Genomic DNA, 20514 nt, shown 5'->3' on the forward strand with positions numbered 1-20514 from the left:
GGTCCCCTGGGCCCCGTGCGTCACGCGCCCCCTGGGCCCAGCGCCTCCGCTGCGCTCGCGCCGCGCGCCCCAGCCTCGCGCATCCGCACCCGCACCCAGCTCCCTCGGGCCGCCGGGCCCTCCCGGGACTCACCTGCGCTGGGGCTGTAGCGGCGGCCACCCCGAGCCCGGGGGTGGCAGCGGCGGCGGCGTAGGGGGAGGAGGGCAGCGCGGGGCTCCTGGCACAGCGGCCGCCGGGCGCCTGGTGCTGCCGAGCCGCGGACCCGCCCAGAGATATAAATAACATTATCTGAGGAGGGACATTCCTGCCGGGGGACATCGCTGCTGCCGGGACCAGATAGTCCCGCGGCGGGGGCGAGGAGGCGGGGCCGCAGCCTCCCGCAGAGCCAGGCCCAGCCCCCGCCTTCCCCACCCACTCCCGCACCTGCCAATCAGCCTCCAAGCCCGGGGCCACCTGCCCGGCCTCCGCCCGGCTCCCTGGGCCGGCCTCCGCCCCCCTCCGGACTGCATGAGCCCGAGCCGCCAGAGGCCAGAGCCGGCCGCAGCGCCCCCATCGCTGCTCACCGCCCCTCACCACGCGCTACCCCGAGCCCCCTGCAGCGGGGAAAGGATTTGGCTCGGCAGCTCCGGCCTAATTCGTGCGCCCGGAGCGGCGAGTCTGGCCGCGAAAATGAGCCCTCCAGTCTTTCCCGCCCTGCGTTCCCACTGTATACAGTCAGGTTTTTAAAATATATTAAAAGACACGCTTAGGCCGTAGGGTAGGCAAAGCGGGCGCCCCGGCAGTGCGCCGCCGCTGCGGCGGATTTGGGAGGGACAGATTGTTCCCGGGGGCTGGTGTGTTAGAAAGCGTCCTCCGGGCGGGCTTCTCCTGGATGGTAGTAAGAACAGACGCTGGGAGGGCTCGGGTGGGCACTGGCCCGAGACCCGCGCCCCCAGCCTGAGGGCTCGGTGTCTCCGTTTCTGTTTGCAAACCTGGTGTGGTCCAGGCGGACCGGGCAATGCTGGCGGGGCGCAGCCCGCAGTCCCATGGCTCGCACGTTACAGGGACTGTAATCAACAGGCAAGCTGCCACCCCAGCCCACCGACACCTCCTGGCCAGACCCAGTTTCCAGGCGAGCGGAGGCTTCCGCACGCTGGGTGGGGTGGGATGCTGTAGGCCAGAGAAAACACGAGAAGCGATGGTGCCAGAGAGGAAAGACAAAGCATCTCCGAGTCACCTCGGGAGAGAGACACGGAAGTGGCAGCTTGCAAGGCTGTCCACTTTGTTGACTTTCTTACTATACAAGGTCATTGTTCATTAAGGCTTGGTGGTACACCTTGCTGCAGCTTTCATCTCTTCTCTCCATCAGCCGTGCTGAGACAGTTTCTCACCAGACATCAGCCCAGGTAATCTCAGGTATTTTTGAGATGACAGTGGAGATTTAAAGCGCAAAGATGATAAAAGAGTTTTAACTTTGATGATGCCTAGTGTTCTTAACAACGAAACAGTCTTACTCCTCGTTATTTGCTTGGGAGTATAATTATGCTGTTTTCCAGGATTCACCAGGAAAAGGGTGTTTAAGTGCCAGATGTGTGTGCTTAGTTTATATATTGAACATATGCAAAGATACTTCACTTCCTGCTGCAGTCACACTTCTTGAGAGTGGGCATTTAGACATTGAGATGTGCCAGGTGGCGCAAACTCCACAGATGTTACAAAGCCACAGAACTCTCCACACTACCACCTTGTTGTCTGGGTCCTTATTAAGCTCAATTTCCCAAGACATACTAGTAATAGAGGGAAGATAATAGAAGAGTATTTGTGGTCAGCCATTAGATTAGCAGTGATCCACCCTTCCCCCTTTCTGATAACATTTAAGAATCCATTTGTTTTTTTTACTGAGTTAGAAACAACAAGTCTTTTTCATTTAAAAATTAAGAACCAAATTCTGGCGAGGAAAACTCAAGAAAAACAGGCCAACTTCAAAGGCTGAGACTATCATATATCTCAAGTAGAAATCTTTGTTCTATTTTTGAAATAAAAAAATGGAGAGAAATTATGTATTTGTGTTTTTAAAAAGCCTTGTGTGGATAAACTTATTAAATAAATTCATGATTCCCTAGAATTGCAGCTCTGCAGCTACATAATTATATATTACATAAAACAGACAATTCCTTACCTTTAGGTTTGTGGCTCTGAACTGAAAAGTTGTACACATATATTTCTTTGTAGCCTTAAAATTTATAATTTTCAACCACGAGAAAAAATTAATATGGTAAAAGCACCAAATCAGTGGACAGATTACCCCAGGATTTTACAAACCTGTTCAGCTGCTTTAGTTATTTCCACTTTAGCTGAAATCTAAATAATTCAATACAACCTCATTTGCTACAGAGCCTGTTATCCTGACAGCATCCCCACATGCTTTACAGCTAATAGAGTTACAGTGAAATGGTAAATTAGGACTGAGGGAGAGAGGAAGTTTAGAAGTACAGAGGAAAAGGGTATTGTCAAATAAGGAGGGAGGAAAATGGCAGATCCCAGGGAGTGGGAATGAGAAACTGGGGAGAGTGAAATAGGTAAGAAGGAAAAGCTCATATAAGTGTTCATATTTGAAGTCATTGCTGTGGGCAGCAGGGATTAATTCTGCAGGGACTTCCTGAGAAGAGTTCATAAAGCTTCCCTGAATTGTCTATCAGAAAGGTGGGAGATTGGTCCTCATCCTGGTTGGTCAAGGGACTGCCCCCCTAACCCCCTATTCCATGTTGACAGCCCACACTTCCAAGCTACCAAGCAAGCTCCTAACTGGCAATCTGCAGTTCTAGGGCCACAGAGAAGGTGTGCATTTGAAATTAGATGCTGTCAGCCAGGAACTGGGGCTTCTACTTAACCAGGAAGTGAGAGGAAGCCCTCACAGAACTGTCAACCCAGCTCCAGCTAAAATCAATAGGTGAGAAGCGGATTAAGTCAGGACATTAGAGGAATCTGACACAAGAAGGAACTTTCATTTTCTATTTCTATATTCTCTGAATTCTTCACATTGAGCTTGTATTATCTGATAATTAATTAGAGATAATAAAGAAAATAATAAGTAGAGATTGGGTCAAGATGGTGGGTTGAGCCCATGCGTTTACCTTCTCTTCCATCCTAAATCTCATAAAAAGATATGTCTTAAAGAGAATAGAAATCTAACAGCACAGGGAAATAAGAAAAAAATGTGATCAATTTTCCAGGAATTTTTAGGAAATCCTGAAATATAGAAGAGAGAGACAGGACCTGATTTAGAGAAAAACAAAGTTAGAGGAAATCAAAACAGGTTCAGGAGAAGGAATAGTTTAGGGAAATTCCAAGCAAGAGTCAAAGGATACAAGAGGAGGTGGGGGGGGGGGAACCTAGGGTAGAATAATTCATTGAGGAGTCCCCTCCCCTGCTGGCCTTAAGTACCAAATGTTTGCCTGTGGGATAAAGTTAGTGGGGATCCTGGAACCAGAGAGGCAGAGCCCAAGTATATACTGACCGCTACAAGTAATAGGGAACTTTCACTCTCTCTGGATAGCATGTTGTGCCCTTCCTTCACAGTTCCTGAAGACAGGCTATGATTAACAGAACAGACAGGCAAACCGATCCTCAAATAAAAGATGATCGGACAATCAAAATCACCAAAGATTTTGTCAGCGGAGGGGAACCAATACCATGAAAGAAAAGCACAAAACCCAACTAACAAAGAAGTAATATCAGAGGAAACTAAGTTAATAAAGGAAACAGAAGATAAAATTTAAATGAATTTAAATTTTATTCAGCAAGATTTGAAAGGATATTGTATCCATGAAAAATAATCAGTGAGAAAACGTAGATATTTAAAAAGTAGTTTCTGAAGTTTAAAATTCATTAGCTGATCAGCAGAACTGATCAAGTTAAGAGCAGATTAGTGGAAACAGAAATTCTCCCCAAACAGAGGGCAAAAAACAAGGAGATGGAAAGTTTGTGAGAATGGTTAAAAGTCATGGCGGTGAGATCCCCAAGTTCCAATATCTGTTCCAATAGAAGTTACAAAAGGAGAGAAAAGAGAGAGCAGATGAGATGATAATAAGGAGAAAGTGGAATAAAATTTCTCAGAGTTGAAGAAAAATATGAATTTTCAGATTCAATAAAAGTAGTTTAAAGCAGGATAAAGATTTTTAAATACAGTTTACAGTTGTATGTACAGTTTAAAGTTTATGATTTGATTCTAAGACCCAAGAACTTGAAAAAATTAAATCATAAACCAAAAATATAGACTAGACTAGCTTCCTGTGCCTTGAATTAAATTAATCCTAAAAACTATTTTTACTGAATCACAGAACCAGTTATTTGTTTGAAATTTTAAGACTACTGTGACTTAGAAATGAACATGTATCAGAAAGCTACTTAAAAACAGAAATACGAAACCAAATAAACCCAACCCTACCCAATGTTCCCCTCATTCAAATCTCTGCTAACAATGGAAAAATCAAGAACTCATGGTTATGAACAGAAAACTTCGAAATAGTGCCTAGGGCTCAAAAAACATTAGTTCCCTTCATCTTTACCTTGTCACCAAGAGATGTATTTCATAAAACTAAACTGAAATTTCTGTTCCATTTCTGGGAACATCTAGGGGAACCACAGTCTCCACAACTTCCAAAGACAAAGCAGCAGGAGGACCCATTTGAAAAGCCCACCATTTACAATATAGAGGCACTGAGGACAAAGGACTAAACTTCACCTTCAGATGCCTCAAACAGAATGGTCCTTGCAAGGAATCTGAAAACTGGCAGTTAAGTGTGTAAATACCAAACTGACCTCCCTCTAAAGGAGCAAGTGACACCAATTTCAAATTTCCCTCCACCGATAATGGAAAGGAGCAGACGAGCAAGGCTTACATCCTGTCATCCACCAGTGCATGGAAGCACTAACCAGGCTTTGGAATAAATGGGCATCTTTCCTTCTATAGCTGTGCCTGAGCTTTCCTTCCTTTCCAGGATTAGATTTTCCATTACCTAAGAGATGTGAGCTTGTGCAGATGTAATAGCAGGCTTATACTAGGGTGTGATGATAAACTGGTGTCTGAAGACGCTTATGTTCTGCTGCAGTTGCCTTGTTCAGGTTGTATTAGTTTGCATGGGCTTCCATGACAAATACCACAGACTGGGTGGCTTAAACAACAAAATTAGTTTTCTCACAATTCTGGAGGATAGAAGTCCGAGATCAAGTTACCGGCAGGGATGTTTCTTCTGAGGCCCCTCTCTTTGGCTTGTAGGTGGCCATCTTTTCCCTCTGTCTTCACATGGTCTTTCCTTTGTGTCTGTGTCCTAGTCTCCTCTTGTGAGGACACTAGTCATATTGGATTAGGGCCAGCCACATGACCTCATTTTACCTTAATTACCTCTTTAAAGGCTCTATCTCCAGATCTGGTCACTTTCCGAGGTACTTAGGGCTAGCATTTTAACATATGAATTTGGAGGGCAGGCCACAATTCAGTCCATAACCCAGGCCTCATCTTTTCTCACATGAATTGCTTCTTATAAACCTCCTAACTGCTGTCCCATTCTCTAGTTTCACTCTCCTTCAACTCTTCCCTCACACAGTAGCCAAAGTACACTTTCTAAAAAAGAAATCTGATCATGTCAGTCCGCTACTTTAAATCATCCGATGGCTCCCTGTTGCTTTCGGGATACAGTTTTAAGTTTCCCAGCACTTAGCACAGCCCCTGACACACAAGATGTACTTAATAAAGGCCTGACGAGTAAGTGAGTGAATAAGTGAATTAATGAACAAATAAATCATGCAAACTAAAAGAGAGTTGCAGTTCTGGAGGCCAACCAAAGAAGTAGGTAATTGAAAGTCATTTCTACTTGGGTTAAAAATATATATTTGTGATTTTTTTCAGGAGAATCACTTTCCTATTTATGTTTGAGTAAATTTATTTAAATAAATTCACATTCCCGGAGACATAATTGGCAATATTTGTGTCTGAATTTCACCAGCTCCTCGGCCACCTTGGCACATTCATACCTAACTTACTGTCTGTGGATGAGAAATGAAGTCAATTAAGTAGGTTTTATGTTCACACCCACTACCAAGTTCACCTGCCGTCTTCCAATGTTTCATTCATAATAAGGTACAGCAAATACAATAGTGATGGTTCAGCTCTGTGGACTTTGTCTCTGTTTGCTCCACCCTCTCAGTGCCGTTTTCAGACTTCATCCTGGGGCAGTGGCCCCACTCCAAACCCCACGCTCCAGTATGCCAAAGCCTTGAGCACGTAGGATTAAGAACGTAGGAAGGTGGATCATAAAGCATTATAAGCAGTGAGTTGGTGTTGACATTAACACTCTGTCTTGAGTACTCCACAAAGTGGATAGTCTGTATGTGAATAATCAAAAGTGCCTAAACCTGAAACCTTTGTTCTCTTATAAATATTTATCAAGCCGGGAACTCAAATCAAGGAGAGAAAATATAATTTCAAACTCGAGTTTGTTAACAAGGAACGACAGCTAGAGTGCTAACAATTCAACCAATTAAACAATTTTGTGTTTATGTGATAATTATTGCCAGCATAAATGATCTTGTTAATTGCTTTAATTTGTTAGTGAGCAGTTTCCAAACTTACAATTTTTTTTTCATAGTATTAACCAAAACCTTTGGGAAATTTTCAATAACGTTTGGAAAGATACTGCAATGAAAGATTCCATTACCTTTGCAAATTCATCTCATTTTCTAGTCTGTGGGATATTTCTGCAGCTGCTCAACTTCGGTTGAATATTTCTTGAATGCTTTAAAGACTACAAGAGACTCAAACATGATTTATTTTGTAGAATAACTGGTTCTTATCAAAAACACCATCCTTCTTCATTTTCCTTTGTGTATGGCAAATTTTATTTTTAAAAGATTTATCATTTTCTTTTTGCCAAATGCCATATAATCATTTTTATTCAATTTCATGAAGTAAATTGCTATCACTATCCTTATTGCCAGATAAAGAAACCAAGAAACTCAGAGTTCAAGTAACTGTCCAAAAATCACATAGAACTCCAAATCCCTTCCTTATGAAAGAGTTATTTATCTAGGAAGCAGTATCTCGTGGGTTTTTTTTTTTTTTTTTTTTTTTTTATTTATTTTTGGCTGCGTTGCGTCTTCGTTGCTGCATGCGGGCTTTCTCTAGTTGCGGCAATGGGGGCTACTCTTCATTGTGGTGCGCGGGCTTCTCATTGCAGTGGCTTGTCTTTGTTGCCGTACACGGGCTCTAGGGGCACGGGCTTCAATAGTTGTGGTGCGCAGGCTCAGTAGTTGTGGCTCGCGGGCTCTAGAGCGCAGGCTCAGTTGTTGTGGCAGGAGGGCTTAGTTGCTACGTGGCATGTGCGATCTTCCCAGACCAGGGCTCGAACCCGTGTCCTCTGCATTGGCAGGCGGATTCTTAACCACTGTGCCACCAGGGAAGTCCCTCTCATGGGTTTTTAAATTAACAGATCCCATGATATTTAAGTAGATGATCTACATTATAGACTAATTTTTTAAGTCAATAATTAGATTAAGAATTAAGCCCCCAATTATGCTGAGTGTGTACAAGTAACAACTCAGTGCTGCTAGTTCTATTCCATCATCATCTTAATCATCAAAATACACTTAATTAAGCATCTAGCTCTGGACCTTCCATAGCAGAAACTGAAATAAGCCAAAGCTTTAGACCCTTCTTTTAGAAGTGTTTCAAAGCTGTGAGTGAGCATCAGTATTCTGTTACAGACCCCAACTACTGCCTAAACCTATTTCTCAACTCCCACTCCTCACCTCTACCAAATATGGCCAGAAATTGAAGTAGGAGCTTGCCACATACGATTTCAAGTACTTGAGGTATTCCCTGACCTCATTCTAAAGATTTTATATATTTTATATATATATATATGAATCTTTTAACTTATTGCATAACTAACAACCAATATTAAAATGCAAATAACCCTGGGAAGAGTTAAGTTTTAAGGCACAGGCTTTTGGCTACTGGAGTAAAAAAAAGGCAGTGCCACTTAGTGACATTTTAATAGCCAAGCAATATTTTAGAAAGATGGTAGTAGGGTAGACTGAAAAGATTAATAGATGTAAAGTCAAACGACCTGGCTTCTACTCCCCTTTATCCTCTCTATGCCTTTGTTTTTCTTCCGCAAAATGATGGCATTGAACTAGCTAGTCTCTAAGGACTCTTTCAGCTCTAGCTTTCTATTATTTTACACTTACAGTGAGAATATACTAGATGTTCGTTACAATAATGTTCTTTAAAAGGAAAAACTGGAAATTAGTTCAATGTTCATCACAATGGAATTGATGAAATCAAGTATAGTGGGTATAAACACATGTATAAATTCTATGTAGCCAGTTAAGTGATGATATGGTTTTATATTTATTGATAGAGAAAGCTGTCATGACATACTGTTGTTTTTTTTTTTTTTTAAAGTAGCCATCAAATAATTTCCATTTGACTAAGGAATAAAGTATTTTATATAAGGAAGGATACTCCTAAAAATCTCAAGTTATTTCTAGATGGTGGGATTAAGAGTAATTCTTACTTCCTTCTCTATTTTTCTATGACATTTGGGTATTTATACGTATAGAACATTTTCATAATAAGCAACAAAGTTATTTCATTTTGGGGGAAATATAGTTAAATATAAGCAGCAAATATTAATTCCTTTCCTGTGAGCAAGTTTTGGTAGAGAAGAGGGCCAGGGCAAGGACAAAACAGCAGTGAACTAAAGGAAAACAATGCCTGAATATTTTCATCAATAACTCAGATAATGAAATAAATATGTGCCATGAAGGTAAAAAACAGCTCTTGTTACACAAATTGGGCACAGCTGATCTGTTTTTCTCCATCATCTCAGTCATCACGTGTTGGAGGCGGATTTGCCTGACCCATGCTCCCTCCCTTACCAGTCCATCCCATGCACAATGGGAAGATTTATCAAGCCATCCGACTGGCCCAATCCAGGCTAACCGTCTTATGACAAGATTAATCCCATAACTTTGTGTTCTTTACTACCCGTGCTTTAATTATCTGAGTTTCCTAAGGTTTCCTAATCAATCTTGATACTTATCAATTATCACTCAACTTTGAAAAAATGCAGAATTATTAGAAAGTAGATTAAATCAAAGAGGGATTCATACATACTGAGTCAGCAAAGGAGGAAGAATAAGCTTCCTAAACACAAAGTGGTAACTAACAGTTTTGACCCAAGTTGAAAACAGGTAGGAAAACAAAATCTTGTGGGAGATCCTAAATTAAATACAGGTCAACACTGAAGTTGTCATTGAAAAAGTGTGGGGTGTGGCTGCCACACCCAGCAGGAGGATCTCACCAAGAGCTAAGCTTCCGATGCACTCTACTTGAGGGATCCGTCTCTTGCCAACTTGAATTTATTAGTTCCATATTATTTTCTTGTCACTAATTGCATCATGCCTTCTGTGCTAAATTTAAATTCCTTGATTCAATTTGGGGTCAATGGCTATATAGCTTAACTATCCAGAAGCTAGAGGGGGCACCTGAGAGGAGCTACGCTCACAAGGAAGACAATTTCTAAGGTTCAGACCACAAGCAGCTCAGGAAGTCAACTGGTCTTTGCCTGCTGGAAGTTCTGGAGGTATGTAGGGACCATGGTGGGAAACTGTAAGTGGAATCACTTTAAGTCAAAGACAGCCTATATAGAATTAAGGATAGTATTTTTTATGAATGTATTTATTATTTCTTTTATTTATCATATTCTGCTTGAAAGAATTTTTTTTAAGTCCTAATCTGATTAGATTTTTTTTTTTTTTTTTTTGCTGCACCACGCAGCATATGGGATCTTAGTTCCCACACCAGGGATCAAACCCATGTCCCCTGCAGTGGAAGCGCTAAGTCTTAACAACTGGACTGCCTGGGAAGTCACCCTGAAAGAATTTTTGAGGACGTTCTTGCATTTTATTTACCAAAGCAGCTTCAGGTATTAATCTTCTCTTCCCAAGCAGACTGTATAATTCCTGATACCTAAAAGCATGTCTTTAGTTTCTTTTCAATTGTCCAAGGTGCCTAAACAGTGATAGATGAACATACATAAAAATAATACTGAAGGGCTTCCCTGGTGGCGCAGTGGTTGAGAATCTGCCTGCCAATGCAGGGGACACGGGTTCGAGCCCTGGTCTGGGAAGATCCCACGTGCCGCGGAGCAACTAGGCCTGTGAGCCACAACTACTGAGCCTGCGCGTCTGGAGCCTGTGCTCCTCAACAAGAGAGGCCGCGATAGTGAGAGGCCAGCGCACCGCGATGAAGAGTGGCCCCCGCTTGCTGCAACTGGAGAAAGCCCTCGCACAGAAACGAAGACCCAACACAGCCAAAAATTAATTAATTAATTAATTAATTAAAAAAAAAAACCCAATGAGTTTTTTAAAAAAATAATAATAATAATACTGAAGACTGTAATAATCAGCTTAAGTACATAATTACTACTGGTAACTTTAATTCGTAAAGCCATGTTCAGATTCTAGCTCTTCTCCTGGATCCCACAGAAGACGTGGTGACCATAGGGTGACCATATGTCCCACCTTACCTAGGACAATCGTGGTTTACACTTGTCCTGGCAGAATCATTAATAGTGTTACTTTGCACTCTCAAAAATGCACAAATTATGGAATAACACTATTGATCACGCATCACTAAGGGGCTTCCCAGTAAATTCCAACATACAAAAAGTAATCTGTCTTTAGCAGTAAGTGAAAGCTTTGTGACAAAAGATGACCACAGAGTACAATGTTTACGTTAGATTACCTAAATATTACATTACTAATTGCTATTTCCTAAGACAGTTTATCTCTATATAAATTTGTCAACTCTGCCCTCTACTGTCTTACAATAGAATTATGACATCATGCAGATAGCACTATTTTGGCTTCATTGATTGAAACTGATTGTGTTAGTCCTGTTGATTACTTTAGATGGCTGGTCCTCAACTTTGCCTGTCGCTATATTAGCTTTTAAAGATCCGCACTGCCTAAACCCCACCCCCAACCAATTAAATCAGAATCTTCAGGGATGAGACCCAAGTGTCAATTTTTTTAAGACTCCCCAGTTGCTACCAACATACAGTATAGGTTGATAAACATTACTTACAATGTCAGATTAAATAGTCTGTTGTGATTCATTTAGTTTTTTGATTCCATAACCCAGATGATGCTGTACTCCTAATCATGTCTGGAGAAGCCTTGGAGATTGGAAGAAAAAGATGAGCGTATCAGGACAAATCTATAACATGATTTGAAAAATGGCTTAAAAAAACATTCTAAGGGATTATGTCTTCCTTGGGTCTAAAAATATTTTTTTACTGATAGCGATGACATATATGGACAGTACCTGCTAGGAAATGAGTCTGTTCAGCCATCAGTTTTGATGCCACAGCTCAGCCCTAATTTTCTGCTGATGGAATTATCCACTGAAGAAGCTCCAAGATAGCCAAGAAAGTTGGATCAGAAGATAGGGGCAAATGAGGTAGAGCCCATGGTACTGAATGACTGCTTCCTTATTCCTGAATGTTCAGAGTTGTTAATGGAGTTTATCATATGGAAATGCAATGATGTGAAAGCCCAGGAAATCTGCTGGAGTAGAAGTTGCACTAATGAGAACATTAACTAAACTAAGTCACTGAGGGGGAAGTGAATCCCAAAGGGAATAAGAGAGAAAGAGAAAGATACAGGGAAAAAATCATTAACAATCAGCAAGAGAGAGAGACAGCTTTTGCCAAAAATTAAAGAAGCAGGTTTTTAATAATAAGCTCAATGTTTACTTTCCACTTCCTTTTTCTAAAGTTCATCAGAAAAAGCTAATGACCTAGTGTTGAGATTGGCCCTGTTAGGAGAGGTTTTATTCCCCTTAAACTTTTAACCAAAACCGTGGGATGAGCCAGAAGTGTTGTCATGAGAAAAAAGGGATCATTTGGGAACTTTGATAGTGTGCGCCAGAGTAAAAATTCCTTGTGAAAACAGCAGAAGCCTCCTAATACTAAAAGGAGAGGAAAGGAAGATGCATGTGACAGATGGTGAGGTCCTTGTACACCATGTCTGGGACTGCATTATTCAGTACTTCAATCCAGCCAAAGCAAGACATTTAGCATAAGTGAGGACAGTAGAGGTTTGGAAGAAGCATTAGGAATTATTCTAAGTGATTCTATCTGTGTTGGTTCTATTGTCTGTAGAACAACTACTGATACTTAAAAAAATTCTTTTGTAAGAAATGAATAGGGACAAAGTAAAAACATTTCCATAGATATATTAATTCATAAAAATGGTTCTTACTCTTTTCTCTGTAATAGACACCTGTGAGTATCTGATGGAAGCTATGGATCCTCTCCCCAGAGAAAAATGAACATTTTTATACATAATTTTACATACAGTTCCATCCTAGTTTAAGAACCCTAGACATACAGATGGCCAACAGGTACATGAAAAGATGCTCAACATCACCAATCATCAGAAAAATGCAAATCAAAACCACAATGAGATATCACTCACATCTGTTAAAATGGTTATTAGCAAAAAGACAAGAAATAACAAGTGTTGGTGAGGATGTAGAGAAAAGAGAACACTTGTGCTCTGTTTGTGGGAATGTAAATTGGTGTAGCCATATGAAAAACAGTATGAAGATTCTTCAAAAAGTTTAAAATAGAGCTACCATATGATCCAGCAATTTTGCTTTTTTAGTATCACTGGATATTTATCCAAAGAAAATGAAAACACTAACTCAAAAAGATATTTGCACTCCCATGCACAATAGCCAAGATATGGAAACAATATAACAATGTCCATCAATGGATGAATGGATAAAGAAATGTGGAATATTTTTCAGCCATAAAAAAGAATGAAATCCATTTGTGACAATATGGATGGACCTTGAGGGCATTATGCTAAGTGAAATAAGTCAGACAAAGAAGATAACTACTGTGTGATCTCATATGTGGAATCTTAAAACAAAGAAACAGAAAAAACAAGATCATAGATACAGAGAACAGATTGGCTGCCAGAGGTGAAGGTAGGGGGTGGGACAAATGGGTGAACGTGATCAAAAGGTACAAACTTTCAGTTATAAAGTAAATAAGTCCTGGGGATGTAATGTACAGCATGGTGACTATAGTTAATAATACTGTTTTGCATATTTGAAAGTTGCTAAGAGAGTAGATCTTTTTAATTTTAATTTTTATTTTACTTCTGGCTGCATTGGGTCTTTGTTGCTGTGCGTGGGCTTTTTCTAGTTGTGGCGAGTGGGGGCTATTCTTCGTTGTGGTGTGTGGGCTTCTCATTGCAGTGGCTTCTCTTGTTGCAGAGCATTGGCTCTAGGTGCGCAGGCTTCAGTAGTTGTGGCACACGGGCTCAGTAGTTGTGGTGCACAGGCTTAGTTGCTGCTTGGCATGTGGGATCGCCCCGGACCAGGGCTCAAACCTGTGTCCCCTGCATTGGCAGGTGGATTCTTAACCACTGTGCCACGAGGGAAGCCCCGAGAGTAGATCTTAAAAGTTCTCATCACAAGAAAAACATTTGGGGGAGACCTTCAAGATGGCGGAGGAGTAGGAGGTGGAGATCACCTTCCTCCCCACAAATACATCAGAAATACATCGAGCAGCTCAATAACAAAAAAACGAACAACCCAATCCAAAAATGGGCAGAAGACCTAAATAGACATTTCTCCAAAGAAGATATACAGATTGCCAACAGACACATGAAAGAATGCTCAACATCATTAATCATTAGAGAAATGCAAATCAAAACTACAATGAGGTATCATCTCACACCAGTCAGAATGGCCATCATCAAAAAATCTAGAAACAATAAATGCTGGAGAGGGTGTGGAGAAAAGGGAACACTCTTGCACTGTTGGTGGGAATGTAAATTGATACAGCCACTATGGAGAACAGTATGGAGGTTCCTTAAAGAACTAAAAATAGAACTACCATACGCCCCAGCAATCCCACTACTGGGCATATACCCTGAGAAAACCATAATTCAGAAAGAGTCATGTACCAAAATATTCATTGCAGCTCTGTTTACAATAGCCAGGACATGGAAGCAACCTAGATGTCCATCATCGGATGAATGGCTAAAGAAGATGTGGCACATATATACAATGGAATATTACTCAGCCATAAAAAGAAATGAAATGGAGGTATTTGTAATGAGGTGGATGGAGTTAGAGTCTGTCATACAGAGTGAAGTAAGTCAGAAAGAGAAAAAGAAATACAGTATGCTAACACATATATATGGAATCTAAGGAAAAAAAAAAAAAAAGGTCATGAAGAACCTAGTGGCAAGACGGGAATAAAGACACAGACCTACTAGAGAATGGACTTGAGGATATGGGGAGGGGGAGGGGTGAGATGTGACAGGGTGAGAGAGTGTCATGGACATATATACACTACCAAATGTAAAATAGATAGCTAGTGGGAAGCAGCCGCATAGCACAGGGAGATCAGCTCGGTGCTTTGTGACCACCTAGAGGGGTGGGATAGGGAGGGTGGGAGGGAGGGAGATGCAAGAGGGAAGAGATATGGGAACATATGTATATGTATAACTGATTCACTTTGTTATAAAGCAGAAACTAACACACCATTGTAAAGCAATTATACTTCAATAAAGATGTTTAAAAAAAAAAAAAAAAAGAAATACATCGACATGTGGAACAACTCCTACAGAACTCCTACTGAATTCTGGCAGAAGACCTCAGACTTCCCAAAAGGCAAGAAACTCCCCACGTACCTGGCCATGTGGCTGACAGGGTCTTGGTGCTCCAGCCAGGTGTCAGGCCTGTGCCTCTGAGGTGGGAGAGCCGAATTCAGGACATTGGTCCACCAGAGAACTCCCGGCTCTCCGTAATATCAAACAGTGAAAGCTCTCCCAGACGTCTCCATCTCAACGCTAAGACCCAGCTCCACTCAATGACCAGCAAGCTACAGTGCTGGACACCCTAAGCCAAACAACTAGCAAGACAGGAACACAACCCCACCCATTAGCAGAGAGGCTGCCTAAAATCATAATAAGGTCACAGACACCCCAAAACACACCAACGGACATGATCCTGCCCACCAGAAAGACAAGATCCAGCCTCATCCACCAGAACACAGGCACCAGTCCCCTCCACCAGAAAGCCTACGCAACACACTGAACCAACCTTACCCACTGAGGGCAGACACCAAAAACAACAGGAGCTATGAACCTGAAGCCTGTGAAAAGGAGACCCCAAACACAGTAAGTTAAGCAAAATGAGAAGACAAAGAAACATACAGCAGATGAAGGAGCAAGGTAAAAACCCACTAGACCAAACAAATGAAGAGGAAATAGGCAGTCTACCTGAAAAAGAATTCAGAGTAATGATAGTAAAGATGATCCAAAATCTTGGAAACAGAATGGAGAAAATACAAGAAACGTTTAACAAGGACCTAGAAGAACTAAAGAGCAAACAATGATGAACAACACAATAAATGAAATTAAAAATTCTCTAGAAGGAATCAACAGCAGAATAACTGAGGCAGAAGAACGGATAAGTGACCTGGAAGATAAAATAGTGGAAATAACTACCACAGATCAGAATAAAGAAAAAAGAATGAAAATAATTGAGGACAGTCTCAGAGACCTCTGGGACAACATTAAATGCACCAACATTCGGATTATAGGGGTCCCAGAAGAAGAAGAGAAAAAGAAAGGGTCTGAAAAAATATTTGAAGAGATTATAGTTGAAAACTTCCCTAATAATGAGAAAGGAAATAGACAATCAAGTCCAGGAAGAGCAGAGAGTCCCATACAGGATAAATCCAAGGAGAAACATGCCAAGACACATATTAATCAAACTATCAAAAATTAAATACAAAGAAAAAATATTAAAAGAAGCAAGGGAAAAGCAACAAATAACATACAAGGGAATCCCCATAAGGTTAACAGCTGATCCATCAGCAGAAACTCTGCAAGCCAGAAGGGAGCGATAGGACATATTTAAAGTGATGAAATGGAAAAACCTACAACAAAGAATACTCTACCCAGCAAGGATCTCATTCAGATTCAACGGAGAAATCAAAAGCTTTACAGACAAGCAAAAGCTAAGAGAATTCAGCACCACCAAACCAGCTTTACAACAAATGCTAAGGGAACTTCTCTAGGCAGGAAACACAAGAGAAGGAAAAGACCTACAATAACAAACCCAAAACAATTAAGAAAATGGTAATAGGAACATACATATCAATAACTACCTTAAATGTAAATGGATTAAATACTCCAACCAAAAGACATAGACTGGCTGAATGGATACAAAAACAAGACCTGTATGTATGCTGTCTATAAGAGAACCCACTTCAGACCTAGGGGCACATACAGACTGAAAGTGAGGGGATGAAAAAAGATATTCCATGCAAATGGAAATCAAAAGAAAGCTGGAGTAGCAATTCTCATATCAGACAAACTAGACTTTAAAATAAAGACTATTACAAGAGACAAAGAAGGACACCATATAATGGTCAAGGGATCAATCCAAGAAGAAGATATAACAATTATAAATATATATGCACAGAACATAGGAGCACCTCAATACATAAGGCAAATGCTAACAGCCATAAAAGGGGAAATCGAGAGTAACACAATCATAGTAGGGGACTTTAATACCCCACTTTCACCAATGGACAGATCATCCAAAAAATAAATAAATAAGGAAACACAAGCTTTAAATGATACATTAAACAAGATGGACTTAATTGATATTTATAGGACATTCCATCCAAAAACAACAGAATTCACTTTCTTCTCAAGTGCTCATGGAACATTCTCCAGGATAGATCATATCTTGGGTCACAAATCAAGCCTTGGTAAATTTAAGAAAATTGAAATCATATCAAGTGTCTTTTCCAACCACAACGTTATGAGACTAGATATCAATTACAGGAAAAAATCTGTAAAAAATACAAACACATGGAGGCTAAACAATACACTACTAAATAACCAAGAGATCACTGAAGAAATCAAAGCGGAAACCAAAAACTACCTAGAAACAAATGACAATGAAAACATGGTGACCCAAAACCTATAGGATAGAGCAAAAGCAGTTCTAAGAGAGAAGTTTATAGCAATACAATCCTACCACAAGAAACAAGAAACATCTCAAGTAAACCACCTAACCTTACACCTAAAGCAATTAGAGAAAGAAAAACAAAAAAAACCCAAAGTTAGCAGAACGAAAGAAATCATAAAGATCAGATCAGAAATAAATGAAAAAGAAATGAAGGAAACAATAGCAAAGATCAATAAAACTAAATCTGGTTCTTTGAGAAGATAAGCAAAATTGATAAACCATTAGCCAGACTCATCAAGAAAAAAAGGGAGAAGACTCAAATCAATAGAATTAGAAATGAAAAAGGAGAAGTAACAATTGACACTGCAGAAATACAAAGGATCATGAGAGATTACTACAAGCAACTCTATGCCAATAAAATGGACAACCTGGAAGAAATGGACAAATTCTCAGAAAAGCACAACCTTCCAAGACTGAACCAGGAAGAAATAGAAAATATAAACAGACCAATCACAAGCACTGAAATTGAAACTGTGATTAAAAATCTTCCAACCAACAAAAGCCCAGGACCAGATGGCTTCACAGGCGAATTCTATCAAACATTTAGAGAGGAGCTAACACCTATCCTTCTCAAACTCTTCCAAAATATAGCAGAGGGAGGAACACTCCCAAACTCATTCTATGAGGCCACCATCACCCTGATACCAAAACCAGACAAAGATGTCACAAAGAAGAAAACTACAGACCAATTTCACTGATGAACATAGATGCAAAAATCCTCAACAAAATACTAGCAAACAGAATCCAGCAGCACATTAAAAGGATCATACACCATGATCAAGTGGGGTTTACCCCAGGAATGCAAGGATTCTTCAATACACACAAAGCAATCATTGTGATACACCATATTAACAAACTGAAGGAGAAAAACCATATGATCGTCTCAATAGACGCAGAAAAAGCTTTCGACAAAATTCAACACCCATTTATGATAAAAACCCTCCAGAAGGTAGGCATAGAGGGAACTTACCTCAACATAATAAAGGCCATATATGACAAACCCACAGCCAACATCGTTCTCAGTGGTGAAAAGCTGAAAGCATTTCCTCTAAGATCAGAAACAAGACAAGGTTGTCCATTTTCACCACTATTATTCAACATAGTTTTGGAAGTCCTAGTCACAGCAATCAGAGAAGAAAAAGAAATAAAAGTAATCCAAATGGGAAAAGAAGAAGTAAAGCTATCACTGTTTGCAGATGACATGATACTATACATAGAGAATCCTAAAGATGCCACCAGAAAACTACTAGAGCTAATCAATGAATTTGGTAAAGTAGCAGGATACAAAATTAATGCACAGAAATCTCTTGCATTCCTATACACTAATGATGAAAAATCTGAAAGAGAAATTAAGGAAACACTCCCATCTACCATTGTAACAGAAAGAATAAAATACCTAGGAATAAACCTACCTAAGGAGACAAAAGACCTGTATGCAGAAAACTATAAGACACCAATGAAAGTAATTAAAGATGATACAAACCAATGGAGAGATATACCATGTTCTTGGATTGGAAGAATCAACATTGTGAAAATGACTCTACTACCCAAAGCAATCTACAGATTCAATGCAATCCCTATCAAACTACCACTGGCATTTTTCACAGAACTAGAATAAAAAATTTCACAATTTGTATGGAAACACAAAAGACCCCGAATAGCCAAAGCAATCTTGAGAAAGAAAAACGGAGCTGGAGGAATCACACTCCCTGACTTCAGACTATACTACAAAGCTACAGTAATCAAGACAGTATGGTACTGGCACAAAACCAGAAATATCAATGAAACAGGATAGAAAGCCCAGAGATAAACCCACACACCTATGGTCCCCTTATGTTTGATAAAGGAGGCAAGAATATACAATGGAGAAAAGACAGCCTCTTCAATAAGTGGTGCTGGGAAAACTGGACAGCTACATGTAAAAGAATGAAATAAGAACACTCCCTAACACCATACACAAAAATAAACTCCAAACGGATGAAAGACCTAAATGTAAGGCCAGACACTATCAAACTCTTAGAGGAAAACATAGGCAGAACACTCTATGACATAAATCACAGCAAGATCCTTTTTGACTCACCTCCTAGAGAAGTGGAAATAAAAGCAAAAATAAACAAATGGGACATAATGAAACTTAAAAGCTTTTGCACAGCAAAGGAAACCATCAACAAGACGAAAAGACAACCCTCAGAATGGGAGAAAATATTTGCAAATGAAGCAACTGACAAAGGATTAATCTCCAAAATTTACAAGCAGCTCATGCAGCTCAATATCAAAAAAACAAACAACGCAATCCAAAAAAGGGCAGAAGACCTAAATAGACATTTCTCCAAAGAAGATATACAGATTGCCAACAAACACATGAAAGGATGCTCAACATCACTAATCATTAGAGAAATGCAAATCAAAACTACAATGAAGTATCACCTCACACCAGGCAGAATGGCCATCATCAAAAAATCTACAAACAATAAATGCTGGAGAGGGTGTGGAGAAAAGGGAACCCTGTTGCACTGTTGATGGGAATGTAAATTGATACAGCCACTATGGAGAACGGTATGGAGGTTCCTTAAAAAACTAAAAATAGAACTACCATACAACCCAGCAATCCCGCTACTGGGCATATACCCTGAGGAAACCATAATTCAAAAAGAGCCATGCAGGGGCTTCCCTGGTGGCACAGTGGTTGAGAATCTGCCTGCCAATGCAGGGGACACGGGTTCGAGCCCTGGTCTGGGAAGATCCCACATGCCGCGGAGCAACTAGGCCCGTGAGCCACAACTAATGAGCCTGCGCGTCTGGAGCCTGTGCTCCGCAACAAGAGAGGCCACGACAGTGAGAGGCCTGCGCACCGCGATGAAGAGTGGCCCCCACTCGCTGTGACTAGAGAAAGCCCTCGCACAGAAACGAAGACCCAATACAGCCAAAAATAAATAAATAAATTAATTAATTAAAAAAAAAAAAAAAAAAAGAGTCATGTACCACAATGTTCATTGCAGCTCTATTTACAATAGCCAGGACATGGAAGCAACCTAAGTGTCCATCGACAGATGAATGGATAAAGAAGATGTGGCACATATGTACAATGGAATATTACTCAGCCATAAAAAGAAATGAAATTGAGTTATTTGTAGTGAGGTGGATGGACCTAGAGTCTGTCATACAGAGTGAAGTAAGTCCGAAAGAGAAAAACAAATACCGTATGCTAACACATATATATGGAATCTAAAAAAAAAAAAAAAAAAATGGTTCTGAAGAACCTAAGGGCAGGACAGGAATAAAGACGCAGATGAAGAGAATGGACTTGAGAACATGGGGAGGAGGAAGGGCAAGCTGGGACAAAATGAGAGAGTGGCAAGGACATATATACACTACCAAATGTAAAATAGATAGCTAG

General features: G+C 40.4%; 1 protein-coding gene across 1 annotated transcript in view; it reads right to left on the reverse strand.

The window, feature by feature from the left end:
• The window catches only part of SPTB (spectrin beta, erythrocytic), a 123245-nt gene extending 122911 nt beyond the window's left edge, over positions 1-334 (reverse strand). The window contains exon 1 of the mRNA XM_061180912.1: positions 134-334. The gene's annotated coding sequence lies outside the window, so the exon portion shown is untranslated. The remainder of the gene's footprint in view (positions 1-133) is intronic.
• Between the last annotated feature and the right edge of the window lie 20180 nt (positions 335-20514).

Source organism: Eubalaena glacialis, chromosome 2, assembly GCF_028564815.1.
Source record: "Eubalaena glacialis isolate mEubGla1 chromosome 2, mEubGla1.1.hap2.+ XY, whole genome shotgun sequence".
Taxonomy (NCBI): Eukaryota; Metazoa; Chordata; class Mammalia; order Artiodactyla; family Balaenidae; genus Eubalaena; species Eubalaena glacialis.